General features: G+C 39.6%; 1 pseudogene; it reads left to right on the top strand.

Moving 5' to 3' along the window:
* Window positions 1–8,996, top strand: part of LOC138964229 (phospholipid-transporting ATPase ABCA3-like) — a 37,578-nt pseudogene extending 28,582 nt beyond the window's left edge.
* The last annotated feature ends 6,658 nt before the right edge of the window (window positions 8,997–15,654 follow it).

The raw sequence follows: 15,654 nt of genomic DNA, 5'->3' as shown, positions 1-15,654 counted from the left end.
CTTTACCAGAGTTGTGCGCCTTTGAATCACTGTGTGTCTCTGTCGCTGTGCTCTCTGTCTCTCTCTCTCAGTCTCACAGCGTCGGACAACTCATAATCTTCACTCAGCTCTATTCACCCAAACAGATTATGTACATTCTTTGTTGTTTTCTTTATTTCTTCAATGATAATGTTTGTAGATCGTTAGCCATACGTCAGTTCGACTTTTATACCGCAGAATATCTCAATCGTTTTGCTGAAAAAAAATAGTCCCCGAGTTAACGATAAATATGTAGATGACCTCTAAATTATTCAAATGTACTCTGAAATCAAAGACAATGACCAATGACAGGTGAGATCGAGACTCGGTTGTGATGGGTAATCCAGAATAATCACCTCTACAGCTAACAGAGACAAAGAGGCAGGTCATGGGATAAGATGCCCTTTTCTTTTGAGAATATGCACATCGTCGCCACACTTCGCCGCCGATGGCTTAATTGCTGATTAGTGGAAGTGTTCATTAAGGCATGCGTTTTCCTAAACTCACGTGACCTCAAGTCAAACCCATTTGACCTCAATCAAAACACGTTTTGGGCGATCAGTGCGGGCCTGCGATCATTTCCACAACAAATCGTGAACTCCGAGGAACTCGTGAACGCTGATTTTCGAAAGAAAAGGGTATTGTATTGTGTAACGTGCACATCAGAGCTACGGCAGGTGTTCGTCTCGATCGCAGGATAATGCCGTTCGGAAGCGTGGAACATGCCGGATCCGGCTCGTTTTGAAAAGCGTATCCAAGTCAAAGCGGCTCTTACTCTACCAGTCCGCTGAAAATCCTGCAAGAGTTATTTGCGACCATCGTCTATTAAGTAATGACATTGACAAAAGTGAAAAGAATTAATGCGTGTGTTGCAGGCACCGTGACCACCATGGTTGTCACTATCATGACGTCACTGGGAGGTGACGAAAAAGACGTTGCTGACTACATCAGCTGGGTGTTCCTGGTGCTGTCCCCAAACCACTGTTTTGGCATCAGCTTCATGGACATGAACACCAACTACAATCTCTTGGATTTCTGTACCAAACTCAAGTACCCGGAGTCTTGTCATGTTATGCCTGGTCCCTGCTGCAAAGGAATAGGTGAAGGTTTCTTTAGTGTTTGTATTAATGTACTGGTGTGGTTAGCAAAGACAATTAATAAGAAACGACAACGAATAAATAATCCAAGACTTGTCTTATGTACGCTTTTCGCTCTCTTCCGAAGTGAAAATGATTTCTTACATCAAAAGTGAAACACGGTTTAAGAAGACGTCATAACGCTAACTATGGCATCACATAAATAACATTCTGTAACATTCTGTCACTTTTCCTGCATGTCTCCCGATTAATTGACAATAGAAATTGTCTCGGTGACTTCGTCATAATTATCAGCAATAGACTCTTATTCGCAATGTCACCGCCAGGCTGTGCATGTATCGGTATCGTATAGCATTAAGCTGGACCTACACTTAACCGCGTGACATTTCCCGGTTGTTTTTGTTTTAGTAATTTTGTTTTTGTTATGTATCATTTGTCCTTGGAAAGTTCTGTCCGGTTTTGGGGGAATGTTTTGTTTTTCTTTTATTTTGTGTGTGTGTGTGGCTTTTTCTATAAAAAAAAAACCACACCGATTCATCCGTATGTTTCATTTATTTTTTGGGGTGCTATATTTGACAAAGAAATGGGTTGAAAGTCAGACACAAAATATAGAAAGCAGACTCGGGAAAGGGAGCAGAATATTTCAAAATCATTACGAGAGGTCACCCAGTTGCTGTAATTTTTAGCTTTTCAACATTCTTTACCACTTTTAACTTTGATGGATATTTCCCATACACTTTGCGGTAATAGGGGCGCTTTCTTATCTGATTTTCTGTTTGCGAAATTCCACGCAAATTTAGCATAGCGATGAAACGGTTACATAAATATTTGCATTACTTTTGAAACTTGTTTGGGCAACCTTCAAAAAATATGTTGCTAAAGTTTAGCCCTTATTTCTTGTTGTATCATTTTGCAACGATAACTAAGTGTGGTTTGAATAACATGCATCGGTCTTGAATAGCGAGAACTGTTGAAGAGATGATAAACAATGATAAACAACCAACAAACTCAAAATCCAAAAACAAATTGACTGCCAACGTTCCATATTTCAGAATAAAAAGACAAGAAAATTAAGTTGTTGGAACGGTTCATTTGACAATTCAAAACGTTACGTTCACAGATATTATTATTGTTTTCCTGTGCAATGAAAATACAGCTGGGTCGATATATCTGTGAACGTGACGTTTTGTTGTGTCAAATTAAACGTTCCAACAAATTACCTTTCTTGTTTTTTTTCATTCAACCAACCGACTAGTTTGATTAAAAACTGAGTTCAAAAAAACATCCGTAATGTTTACACTTCGCACGCAGGCCAAGGGTGCGGTCCGGGCTCTACCTGTTTCGACTTCAGCGACAATTATTTAAATTTTGAGTCCCCTGGCATCGGTCGCTCCGTGTTCTTCATGGCTCTGCAAGGCTTTGGTTTCATGGCCTTGACCTTGCTCATCGAATTTCACGTGCCACAGCGTCTGGTCTACTTATGTCGCGGCAAGCGTGACACGAGCGACTCGGACCAACATAACAGGAACATGCAGCTGTCCACGTTGAACGGAACAGTGACGGAAGACAGCGATGTGGCCGAGGAAAGGAGGCGTATCAACTCAACGGCTACCGATGAGCTGTGTAAGTGGTTTTTACATTTAATCAAGTTTTGGCTAAATGTTTTAACATAGAGGGGGAATCGAGACGAGGGTCGTGGTGTATGTGTGTGTGTGTATATGTCTGTCTGTCTGTGCGTGTGTGTGTGTGTAGAGCGATTCAGAGTAAACTACTCTGGACCGATCTTTATGAAATTTTACATGAGAGTTCCTGGGTATGAAATCCCCGGATTTTTTTTCATTTGTTCAATAAATGTCTTTGATGACGTCATATCCGGCTTTTTGTAAAAGTTGAGGCGGCACTGTCACACCCTCATTTTCAATCAAATTGATTGAAATTTTGGCCCAGCAATCTTCGACGAAGGCCGGACTTTGGTATTGCATTTCAGCTTGGAGGCTTAAAAATTAATTGATGACTTTGGTCATTAAAAATCTGAAAATTGTAATTAAAATTATTTTTTTTATAAAATGATCCAAAATTACGTTCATCTTATTCTTCATCTTTTTCTGATTCCAAAACCATATAAATATGTTATATTCGGATTAAAAACAAGCTCTGAAAATTTAAAATATAAAAATTATGATTAAAACAAAATTTCCGAAATCGATTTAAAAGCTAGTTCATCTTATTCCTTGTCGGTTCATGATTCCAAAAACATATAGATATGATATATTTGGATTAAAAACACGCTCAGAAAGTTAAAACGAAGAAAGGTACAAAAAAGCGTGCTATGCAGCACAGCGAAACCACTACCGCGCTAAACAGGCTCGTTAATTTCACTGCCTTTTGCACGAGCGGCGGACTACGGTCATTGTGAAAAAATGCAGTACGTTCAGTTTCATTCTGTGAGTTCCACAGTTTGACTAAATGTAGTAATTTCGCCTTACGCGACTTGTTTTCTTCTTTATTTCTACATTTAATCAATTGTGAGTGTTTGTGTTTGTGTGTGTGTGTGTGTGTGTGTGTGTGTGTGTGTGTGTGTGTGTGTGTGTGTGTGTGTGTGTGTGTGCTTGCGTATTTGTGTATGTGTGTGAGCGCTCACAATTTTAATTTGCAATATGTAGTAGGTTACGTTGGAATACCCCCTGCGGGTTAGGGGGAAGAATTTACCCGATGCTCCCCAGCATGTCGTAAGAGGCGACTAACGGATTCTGTTTCTCCTTTTACCCTTGTTGAGTGTTTCTTGTATAGAATATAGTCGGTTTTTGTAAAGATTTTAGTCAAGCAGTATGTAAGAAATGTTATGTCCTTTGTGCTGGAAACTTACATTCTCCCAGTAAGGTAATATATTGTACTACGTTGCAGGCCCCTGGGGCAAGTTTTTGATTGGTGCTTTTGTGAACAAGAAACAATTGACAAGTGGCTCTATCCCATCTCCCCCCTTTCCCCGTCGCGATATAACCTTCGTGGTTGAAAACGACGTTAAACACCAAATAAAGAAAGAAAGTACGTTGGAATGTATTGAATGCACTCCGGCCAATCAACATTCCTAGTGTACTGCATGGTTGAAATAAGTCTTGTCTTGCGTCTCAGGTAAGACAGACTCCCTGTTGATGGTGAACCTGTACAAACACTACGGCGACCTGGTGGCGGTGGATCACATGTCGGTGGGGGTCAAGCAACAGGAGTGCTTCGGCCTGCTGGGTCAGAACGGGGCGGGCAAGACCACCACCTTTAAGATGTTGACTGGACAGGTCATGGCCAGCTCGGGCAACGCGTACGTCAAAGGACACGACATCAAGAACAACATTAAACAGGTAAGAACATTTTGTAAACAGAACATGTTGTACTATTTGGATATTTTTCAGTAGCGGAAAGTGTAAAAGTTAAGATGATTACTCACATTATTTTGATAACAAAAATGTGTGTTAGAAAGTAGAGATACGACGAGCCCAGGTACGTATAGTAAGACGCCGAATGTGTATATGTGTCAATGTGTGCGGGGGGGGGGGGGGGGGGGGGGGGGTTGGGGGGTGTCATTTCGCAATTAATACTTGACTCCATTAAGAAACATAATATCATGCTTAGACTGAAGACATACACTGGTGGGTTTTTCCTTAAATCAGGTGAGGTTGTTAAAATTCGTTCACTTATCCCCGTGTCTTTACATTAGCAAAACTATACATAATAATCAACCATTTAAAATCGGATTTTCAATTCTGTTTTTAAACTTGGTCAACCAAACAATGTCATAACCACAGTTACATGTAGGTTTAAACAAAACTGTATTCAATTTAACTATCGTGACATATACAATATCTGGCATTTAGGAACCACACTCAGGCATAGTGCTTATGTAAGCGAATCCCAATGAAAACAATACAGAAGCAAGGACGATGGCGGACACGATTTCGTGAGTGCATTTTTCTATTGTTTGGTGCTTTTTTTCGATTGTTTGGTGTATTATTTATAATGTTTAATGCTTTTTTCCGATTGTTTGGTGCATGTTTCTATTGTTTTGTGCTTTTTTATATTGTTTGGTGCATTTTTTTAATATTGTTTGGTGCTTTTTTCGATTGTTTGGTGCTTTTTTTATATTGTTTGGTGCATTTTTCTATTATTTGGTGCTTTTATCTATTGTTTGGTGCATTTTTTTTATATTATTTGGTGCTTTTTTCGATTGTTCGGTGCGTTTTTCTATTGTTTGGTGCTTTTTTCTATTGTTTTGTTTATTTTGTCTATTGTTTGGTGCTCTTTTCTTATGTTTGGTGCTTTTTTTCTATTGTTTGTAGGTGCCGTCCAACCTTGGTTACTGCCCGCAGTTCGACGCCTTACACGATCAAATATTTCTATTGTTTGCAGGTGAATTCTAACCTTGGTTACTGCCACCAGTTCGATGCCTTACACGATCAATTATTTCTATTGTTTGCAGGTGCAGTCCAACCTCGGTTACTGCCCGCAGTTCGACGCCTTACACGATCAATTGACCGGTCGAGAGACACTGACCATGTACGCCAGACTGAGAGGCGTGCCCAGCGAGAACATTGACGACGTGGTCAACAGTCTGATCGACATTCTCTTGCTTCACTCGCACGCTGATAAACTGAGTTCAGCTTATAGGTAGGTGGACAGAAATGACTATCAAAATCAGAATAAACAAGTCGCGTAAGGCGAAATTACTACATTTAGTCAAGCTGTCGAACTCACGGAATGAAACTGAACGCACTGTAGTTTTTCACAAAGACAGTACAGCTTCGTCAATCCCCGCGAGAAGGAAATCGCTCACCTTCCACGTGCAAAACGCAGTGAAATTAACACGCCAGAATAGCGCGGTAGCGTATTGTGCTATAAAGCAGGAAAGCGCGCTTTTCTGTATTCTTGTTAACTTTCTGCGCTTGTTTTGAATACAACATATCATATCTATGTTATGTTTTTGGAATCAGGAAATGATAAAGAATAAGACAAAATCATTTTTGGATCGATTTCTTAAAATTATTTTTAATCGTTGTACTAATTAATATACTTTCGTTAATTGTGATCACATTTTATGAGTAAACATGACATATGTATTATATTTTTAGATTCAGAATTTGATGAAGAATACGATGCAATCAATTTTAAATCTGTTTGCGAAAAATCGATTTTAATGACAACTTTAATTAGCAAACTCATTAATTAGTTTTTAAGCCTCCAAGCTGAAATACAATACCAAAGTCCGGGCTTTGTCGAAGATTACTTGGCCAAAATTTCAATCAATTTGGTTGAAAACTGAGAGTGTGACAGTGCAGCCTCAACTTTTACAAAACGCCGGATATAACGTCATCAAAAAAATTTATCAAAAAAATGAAAAGAAATGTCTGGAGATACCATACTCAGGATCTCTCATGTCAAGTTTCATGAAGATCGGTTCAGTAGTTTTCTCTGAATCGCTCTACACACACACACACACACACACACACACAGACACACATACCGTGCACACATGTATACACACATACACCACGACCCTCGTCTCGATTCCCCCCTCTACGTTAAAACATTTAGTCAAAACTTGACTAAATGTAAAAACCAAGAAAGGTATGTTGTTGGAACGTTATATTTATAACAACAATCTGAATTTTGGAACGTTATATTTATAACAACAATCTGAATGTTGGAACGTTATATTTATAACAACAATCTGAATGTTGGAACATTATATTTATAACAACAATCTGAATGTTGGAACGTTATATTTATAACAACAATCTGAATGTTGGAACGTTATATTTATAACAACAATCTGAATTTTGGAACGTTATATTTATAACAACAATCTGAATGTTGGAACGTTATATTTATAACAACAATCTGAATGTTGGAACATTGGCAGTCTGTTTGGTTTTGGATTGCTGATTATGAAAATCAGAGCTTTTGATTTTTTCTTCTTCAATCTTAGACTGCAGTCAATAGTTTGAAATGGGTGCGTTCGATTGCCAGAAACTATACCAAAGATCTTCGTGAAACTTTGCATGTGAAATCTTCCAGATGATATCCCACACGCCCCCCCCCCCCCTCCCACCCCTTTGTTTTAATAAATGTTTTTGATTACGTTATATCCGTCAGTAAAACAAAATTGAGGCGTTGCTGTGGCGGACGTATTTGTCAATCAACTTAGGAATAAAATGATCATCGACGATTTTGAGAGAAGTTCATTGTTTACGTCATAAGTGTCTATCTGTCTAATTAAAACGACTACTGGGTCGACGCACTGTAAATGTGACGTTTTGTTTTGTCTTTAATTCAAGGTACCGATAACCTACAGTTCTTGATTTTTAAATCCAGTTTTGATGTTTAAGCTGACGGTTGACTGAATGTTTGTACATCGCTTTATGCGACTTTGGTTGGGTTGCTTTTCTTTCTGCCAGCGGGGGCACCAAGCGCAAACTGAGCACGGCCATCTCCCTGGTCGGGGACCCAGCCTTCATCCTGTTGGACGAGCCCTCGTCAGGTATGGACCCCGCTGCCAGGCGTCACCTGTGGAACGTCCTGTCACAGGTCAGGGCCAGCGGTAGAACGCTGCTTTTTACTTCTCACAGGTGAGTGTGCTAACGAAACACTGTGACACGCACACACACCCTCTCTCATACACTCTCTCTCATACATGCACTCTCTCTCTCATACACGCACTCTCTCTCTCTCTCTCATATACAAACGCACGCACGCACGCACACACACACACACACACACACACACACACACATACACACACACACACACACACACACACACACACACACACACACACACACATACATGCGAGGCGGAGAAACACGGCTTTGTATAAAAAAGGCATTTATTTACAAAAAGTAAAAATGTAAAGATAACAGGTCGGGGGGTGAGGGAGGTTGGGGGGCAGGGTGTACAAGGGACAAGAGTTAAACATAACATTGTTGACTATTCCCACGCAGCATGGAGGAGTGTGACGCGCTGTGCACGCGGATCGCCATCATGGTCAACGGCAGCATGCTGTGTCTGGGCAGCCCCCAGCACCTCAAGAACAAGTTCGGACAGGGCTACACCCTGGTGGCCAAGATGGACACCTCGGACAACGAGGAGACGGGCGACAACTCCGACAACGTCCAGCAAGAGTTCATCTCCTTCGTCCAGAGTTCCTTCCCCTCTGCTGTAGTGTTCGAAGCTCACCATGGATATGTTCATCTTCAGGTGAATGTTGTTGTTTTTCTTCAAAATGTTTTATTCGGGCAGTTGGTTTACATTTTGTCATGTAACGCACAGAACATAATATGGTATAATGCATAAGACGGAAAAAGACATGTTCAATACAATAGACAGGCAATTATGACAGCTACTGCTTAACAAGGGTGTGATATGATACCCACTTCAGCATAGATTTACCATGACTCATTTCTCTATAGTGAATATGTTTATCAACGCTATATATGTAGGACAGTTCCTTAAAGAACATGTCCAATGTTGGCTTTACTTTATTTATTCTACTTTCGTATACAAACAATGTCGCTTGCAATTTTTAATGCAAGCATGAGTTCCTTGTTCACTAATGCATCAAAAAGAATAAAATAAAATTAACGTTATTATCTCAAATCTGAAAAACTACATCTGTCTGTCTTGTCGTACAGGTGCCTGACCCGAACGTGCATCTGGCAGACGTGTTCACGCTGATGGAGCGAGCTAAGCGCGAGCAGCACGTGCAAGACTACACGGTGCACATGACGACCTTAGAGCAGGTGTTCCTCGCGTTCGCCCGTCGCCAGAATCCGCCCAAGGATGGCGGGCCTCAAGAAATGCTGCTGTTGCTGTTGTCGTAAGGAGCAGAAATGAAGATGACGAGAGAGAGAGAGAGAGAGAGAGAGAGAGAGAGAGAGAGAGATAGAAAGAGAGAGAGAGAGAGAGAGAGAGAGAGAGAGAGAGAGAGAGAGAGAGAGAGAGAGAGTCTGGAGTCTGGATGGTTTATTGATTAGGCCTTGGGCCCATTTCAATTCGGGGTGTACAAAGTTTCAAAATTACATGCTTCATGAATAATAATCATAATAATACTAATCATAAAAATAATCATCATCATCGTAATGACAGTCGACATGACGACAGTGAAAACAGGCATTTACAACAGCAAAACGTTTGAAAACGGACAGTAATGCATCAACACAAAATCCAGTCTCTGTCACACTTGACTTCACTCATGTCTCTCTGAGAGAGAGAGAGAGAGAGAGAGAGAGAGAGAGAGAGAGAGAGAGAGAGAGAGAGAGAGAGAGAGAGAGAGAGAGAGAGAGACTTATTTGGGGGACTTAACTGTAGACATAACCAAGCTAAGAAAAGGGTAACTTCCGCGAAAAAACGGAAGTCCCAAAAACAGGGAGACAAAAGAACACGCTTTCACCTTGTGCGGTTAGACAGTTCGAACGTGTCTTTTGCGTTATTTTTGGTGTTAAAAACTGACCTACGATTAAACAGCAGACATCGGCCTCGAGGTGCACCGCAATTTTGAAGAATTCGTAGCCTTTTCTTATTGAGTATTTTTTTCTGCAACCAAATATTCAGGATCATCAAGACTTGAAAAATAGAGTGCGCCCTGCTGAAAATACGATTTCTTGGTGGTTTGTTCGCTATTACTCTTACCGTCCTGATCACTGATGTAGCCAAGTGGCGTACCCCGTCTCTTTGTGTGTGTTATCTCCTGCCCGACCCAGTTGCCTCCCCTGTCTATAGCTATTCCCTGTGTGTATGTGCTAGTCACATTGGGTTTACATTTAAATAATGCCCTTTGTGCTAGGAAATCCCTAACTTAAAATGGTGAGAAGCAGCGGAGTAACCTCTAACCATCAGTGCCTCAGGAGTGACTAAATAATACCTGGTTGTCTTTGTGCATTGTACTTTATTGTGTGTTTACTATCGTAGGGTAGACTCTTGACCGGATTCATTTCTAATCTAGGTGGTAAGATCCCATAACTTTCCCGGGCCCTTTTAGCTACTATTATGTACCAGCTTTGACACTGCTTGTAATCTAATGAGCCTTATCCAGTGTGTGATGCAGACAGGGCCCTCTTCTCCCTTTGGCTAGTGTAACTGCTCGTAATATTTCCGGTGTGTGACACAGGGCTCTCTGCATCTTTAACGATCCCTTTCATTGGCAGGCATTTTAAGTAGAACACCCCCCGTTGGCTTACACAGGGTAGCCTTCCTATTGGCCTATCGCCACAGGGAATCGGAAGTGACCACTGTCGTTACAAGAGCGAGCATAGAGTAGAACAGACAATGCGATGTGTGATAGTGAGCTGTGCGGTGCTCCGATTTGGTTGTCGTGAACCGGTCTAGCGTGTAGTTTGGCGCGACGTTTGTAATCGGTCGACTTGTGGTTTTGAATTCGTGCTCTTGTGTTTCGCGACTAGCGTCAGCAGCAGTTTTGTGTTTCTTTTACGTGTGCTCACTGAGGAGAATCTGTAAGTAACTAAATGCTTTATTCATTCCTTGTGCTTTATTCTTATGTTTCATTTGATGCTATGATGATTGCATATGTACATTTTGCCGCTGATTTGGTCCCGGGCGATGTCCGACCGGTCACGCGTCAGAGTTGATGACGCCAGTTTGATCTATCAGAGAGATGTGTTTTCTAGATCAGTTTTCTAATTACTTTCATGATTTGACGCTGAAATTGAGCGTTAATAACTTCTAATATTTGATGACCAGTTGTTCTAAAGTTGTTTTAGAGTCTTGTGAATTAAAGACTCGTAAGAATCAAATAAGGCAGACTCGTTTTCATACGTTTTGTTCTCTATGAGAAAAAGCCTGTCTCGCAATATTTTATGTCGAGAAGACACATCTGTATCGTTGCGATTTTTTCCCCATTTCATCACATATTATTTCTGGAGATCAGTAAAGTCTGAGCAGTAGTCGGTTAAAAGTCCAAAGTTAAGCCCTCAGTGCCATTGGCCCGTAAAGCTACCTATTTACGATTTAGGCGCAGAAACCCCTACAATTGATGAACGGGAATTATGGTTGACACATATATTTTGGGTAATGAACTCGTATCATGAGTTTGATGAATTCAGGCATGAGAATGATAGAGATCTTCTGAGTTAAGATCTCAGACAATAGGAAGGTATTGTCTACAGGCGGATGCACATTTTTAACTATTAATTCCCATGTTGCACTTTAAAGGCGGTTGCCTGCAGAAGAACTTTGCGACTGATTTAAACCTAACATTTTGTGCAGTCGCATAGAGGCAAAACAGACTTTTAATCTAAAGCGTTATGATTTAGTCGCGCTTTCCTGTAAAGTACTAGACTGTTGTCGCTTCATTTTGAAGCATGGGAGCGCGCGCTTACCCCATGCCTGAGTTATCTTTCTTATTCTTGTCGTTATTATTCAACTCGATGAAGATGTGTCTTCATGGCGATGAACACGCTTAATGATAACAATTATTTTGTATTTGCGGTTCATGCAGTTGGTTAATTTATGTAAAGCATTTTCCTATGCAAGGCTTAGGCCTAAGGGAAGATGTTGGTTACTTCCCTTGACATTAGCTGTTGTGGAGTTGTTTAACTCACTGTGGATTCTCTTTCAGAGTATGCTGTGTCTGCAGGATTTTGGCTGTATTGTTACTTGTCTATATTTGTCATGATTATTTTGACAAATGATACAGTCATACATTCATTGGTTTATGCTTTGTATTATGTCATGTATGACTTAGAAGGCATGTTGTTTATAATTGTATTTTCTTTTCTTTTTAGTGCCTTCTTCTTTACACTGCTTTCTGGTTGCTACCAGAATAATATTGCCTTTTTAATTATACTGCTTTCTGGTTGCTACCAGAATAATATTGCCTTTTTAATTATACTGCTTTCTGGTTGCTACCAGAATAATATTGCCTTTTTAATTATACTGCTTTCTGGTTGCTACCAGAATAATATTGCCTTTTTAATTATACTGCTTTCTGGTTGCTACCAGAATAATATTGCCTTTTTAATTATATTGCTTTCTGGTTGATACCAGAACTCATAGTTATATTTCTTGCTACTAGAATAATTACCTTATAACACTATTTCTTGTTTCATATTCATAGTTTATATTTCTGGTTTGCACCAGAAATACATATTGTTTCTGGTTTTACACTGAATACATATTTTCTGGTTCTGTTATTGTTTCTAGCTGATTCTGGTACTGGTAGATATCAGAATTCATAATTGCTATTTCTGGTTATATGTAAGCATTGCTATTTCTTGTATTAGAGTTCTGTTCATTGTTTCTAAATTATAACTTATAGCATTGTTTCTGGTTGCTACCAGATTTAGCTAAACTGTTTTGGAACATTTCTGATTTAGATAAGCTACCTGAGTGGTTATTTTTAGTTACATTTCCTTCAATAAAAGATAAGTTAAGATAAGTTAAAGCAACCTCTGTCTTCGGTGTCTTAATTGTATGCTCCTCTGCCTGTGCTATATATCCTTGTCCTTCCACCCGACCTTCCCACACTTATATTAGCACCAGAGTGTGCGAAAGACTCAAAAATGCAGATGGAACACACGAACCTCCTACTTTGGAGCCATCTTGAGCGTTCTCAGTCACTAACTATTTTTTGAACAAATGGTTACGTAAACCCACGACGTCAAAAGATGTTCGAATTTGTTTTTGCAACAATGTTGATCAAGTGATTTTACAAACAACCAAACCACTGTAATTGGGAAAATGTCTTAATTCGCTGAATAACAATGGGTTCTTTCATACGTTAAATCGGGAAAGTCATATCTATACAGAATTTTTCATGAACCTAAAAATACACTAAAGTCTTTTTCAAAAACTATCGTCTGTTGTAATGACTTTCAGCAATTTTCAACATTATAAACTAGACACTTTGAAAGAAAGTTGGTGATCACGAATCATTGTGTGAAACTTTCTTTACAACTTTCTTTCATGAAGTGTACATATTTTTCTAGAGATAATAATAATAATAACGATTACTTATATAGCGCGTAAACCTCGTGGTGACGAGCCCAGAGCGCTTTACACTTACACAATCATAATACAAACAAGGAAAGAGAACTAAATCCGAATAAATTCAAACATGGTCACACACACCCACACACGCACGCACACACACGCGCACACACACACACACACACACACACACACACACACACGCGCGCACACACTCACACAGGCGTGTCCCCTGTTTTGAGCGAACACTGTTTTCGTGGTGCACGACCTCTGTTTTTAAATGAATCGAAAAGAATACACAGCGGCCAGAATTCCTATTTATTTGAATGAATTTCAACTTCAAAAAGAATGTTTTAGAGTGCAGATTTAAAAAAAATCAATGCATGAAGAATTTGAAAAAAAATTGGTTATACCTATTGATGCAATAGCAACAAAGAAGAACAAGGGAGTGGGCGGGTGAAGGTGGGGGAAGGTGGGTGGAGGCGGGGGGGGGGGGGGTGGGGGTGGGGGTGGGTGGATGGCAGGAGGAGGACAAGTTGAAAAGAGGAGAGACTGTTGAATAGAAAGGGGAATGGGGTAGGAGATAATATGAGGGAGGGGAAAGGTTGAAATAAGTTGCAACACACACACACGCGCGCGCAAGCACGCACGTACATAAACAAATAAACAAACATGCCTGCACAAAAACATGTATGAAAAGAAATAAACAAGCAACAACAACAATTTAAAAAATGTGGTAGACTCGGACATCAGTCACATGAGTGATTTTGCTCATGTGAAGTATGCAATGCGACCATAATTAAGATAAATAATTATGAATGTAAAAGACACACAAGGACGTTTTGGGTGCAAAGGATCGAATTGATTTCTTTGAAAACGTGCAATATAACACCTCCACATATTGTGATATGGGGGTTGGGGTATTGATGTTTGTGTGTGTGGCGGAGGGGGGGGGGGCACGACAGAGGCCGTGGAAAGATTGAACAAATTTGGGAAACATTATAGAAGTGCGATCTCTTTGAGAATATCATGTGTGTGAAGCACGAACATAAAACCAAAGACTGTGATATTGGCTAAAAGTAGTGAAAAGTCTGAAGGAAAACATCCCGAAACAATGAACACGTTTGCCTCTCGAACAATTCCTCGATTTAACTTTAAGCATTGATCGGGTCTGAGTTTTTGGGAGTTATTTTCATATTTTGTTGTTGTTTTCGTCGTTGTTTTCTTTGTTAAACAGCTGTCCAAGGCTACTTAAATAATATGTATTTATTTTGTGTAAATGCTTGTTACTACTGATACAGTGTTTTAGATTGTGATTGCATCGTATTGCTCAATTTTTCCTGAATTCAAAAATATATACATATGATATGTTTACTCTAAAAATGTGTTCAGAATTACAGAAAGTAGGTCAAGTAAGTACTGCGTTCGTACGCTTCGCGGAGACGAACGTGGCCCGTCTTATTTGGGCGTTGCTAGTCGAGACTATCTTAATATTGTCTCGGCGATGACTGTTTTTTGATGTTAATCTGTTTCTTTGATGCCGACAGCTTGACTCAATGTTTTTATATCCCTTCACGCGACTTGTTTTACTTTTCTTTATTATCTGTTTTCCTTATGCATTTTTTTTGCTTGTGAATTAGTTTTTAATGTTTTTCCGGTTCCTACCTACACTGACGATTTATAATAAAACTAAATCGGTTGTTATCATTCCAAACGAGATTGAAATTCCCATTAGTGCTTCTTTGGGATTTTGTTTCCGTCTCTCCTGAATGTGTGTGTGTGTGTGTGTGTGTGTGTGTGTGTGTGTGTGTGTGTGTGTGTGTGTGTGTGTATGTGTGTGTGGGGGGATTGTGTGTGTTTGTGTGTGTGTGTTATTATTCTTATTGTAAAAAGTAGGTAATTTCTAAGAGTATTAACATGTCACAGGAACCATGGAATCATCATTAATACAGATTACACAGCAAGCAATCAAGGAACGTTACGTTTAAAAGCTCAAACAAACCGCACAGAATAATATGTATATAATTAAGAAACAAAAACTGAATGGAATTCAATGATGTAACTTGCGAAACCAGGTGAAAGAATACTAAATAGGTTTGCAAACGCATGCACACACTCACATATCTATCAACTAGCAGAAAATCAAAAACACAGAAATGTCAGAAATTAAATTAATCACCGTAAAAAGTCTTAGGAGACGCACATGGAAATATTTCGAAGGGAAATCTGTACCATTATACCATTGATGCAGAACGGGCAATGTTCAGTCAAGGCATATATTAAATCTAGAGGGGATTTTTGTATTTGAATGATCTGCTGTTGTTAGATTCTATGAGTACTTTAATTCTTTGATAATACTCAGACAAGAGAATAACGGTAACAAATATGAATAATACAGTAGTGTGAACATATCAACAGCTACACGAAGTACACTGAGCACAAAAAGTTAAGGATATTTTTTCAGTGGTATAGCCGAGATAGCAGTTTCTGTTTCAGAAATATATGTGTAATTAAAGATCAGTCTTTCTTCTGCTCAAAAATGTGTTTC

The sequence above is a fragment of the Littorina saxatilis genome, linkage group LG4, assembly GCF_037325665.1.
Source record: "Littorina saxatilis isolate snail1 linkage group LG4, US_GU_Lsax_2.0, whole genome shotgun sequence".
Lineage (NCBI taxonomy): Eukaryota > Metazoa > Mollusca > Gastropoda > Littorinimorpha > Littorinidae > Littorina > Littorina saxatilis.
Note: the sequence above shows the minus strand (reverse complement) of the source record. Positions and strands in the feature narration are given on the sequence as shown.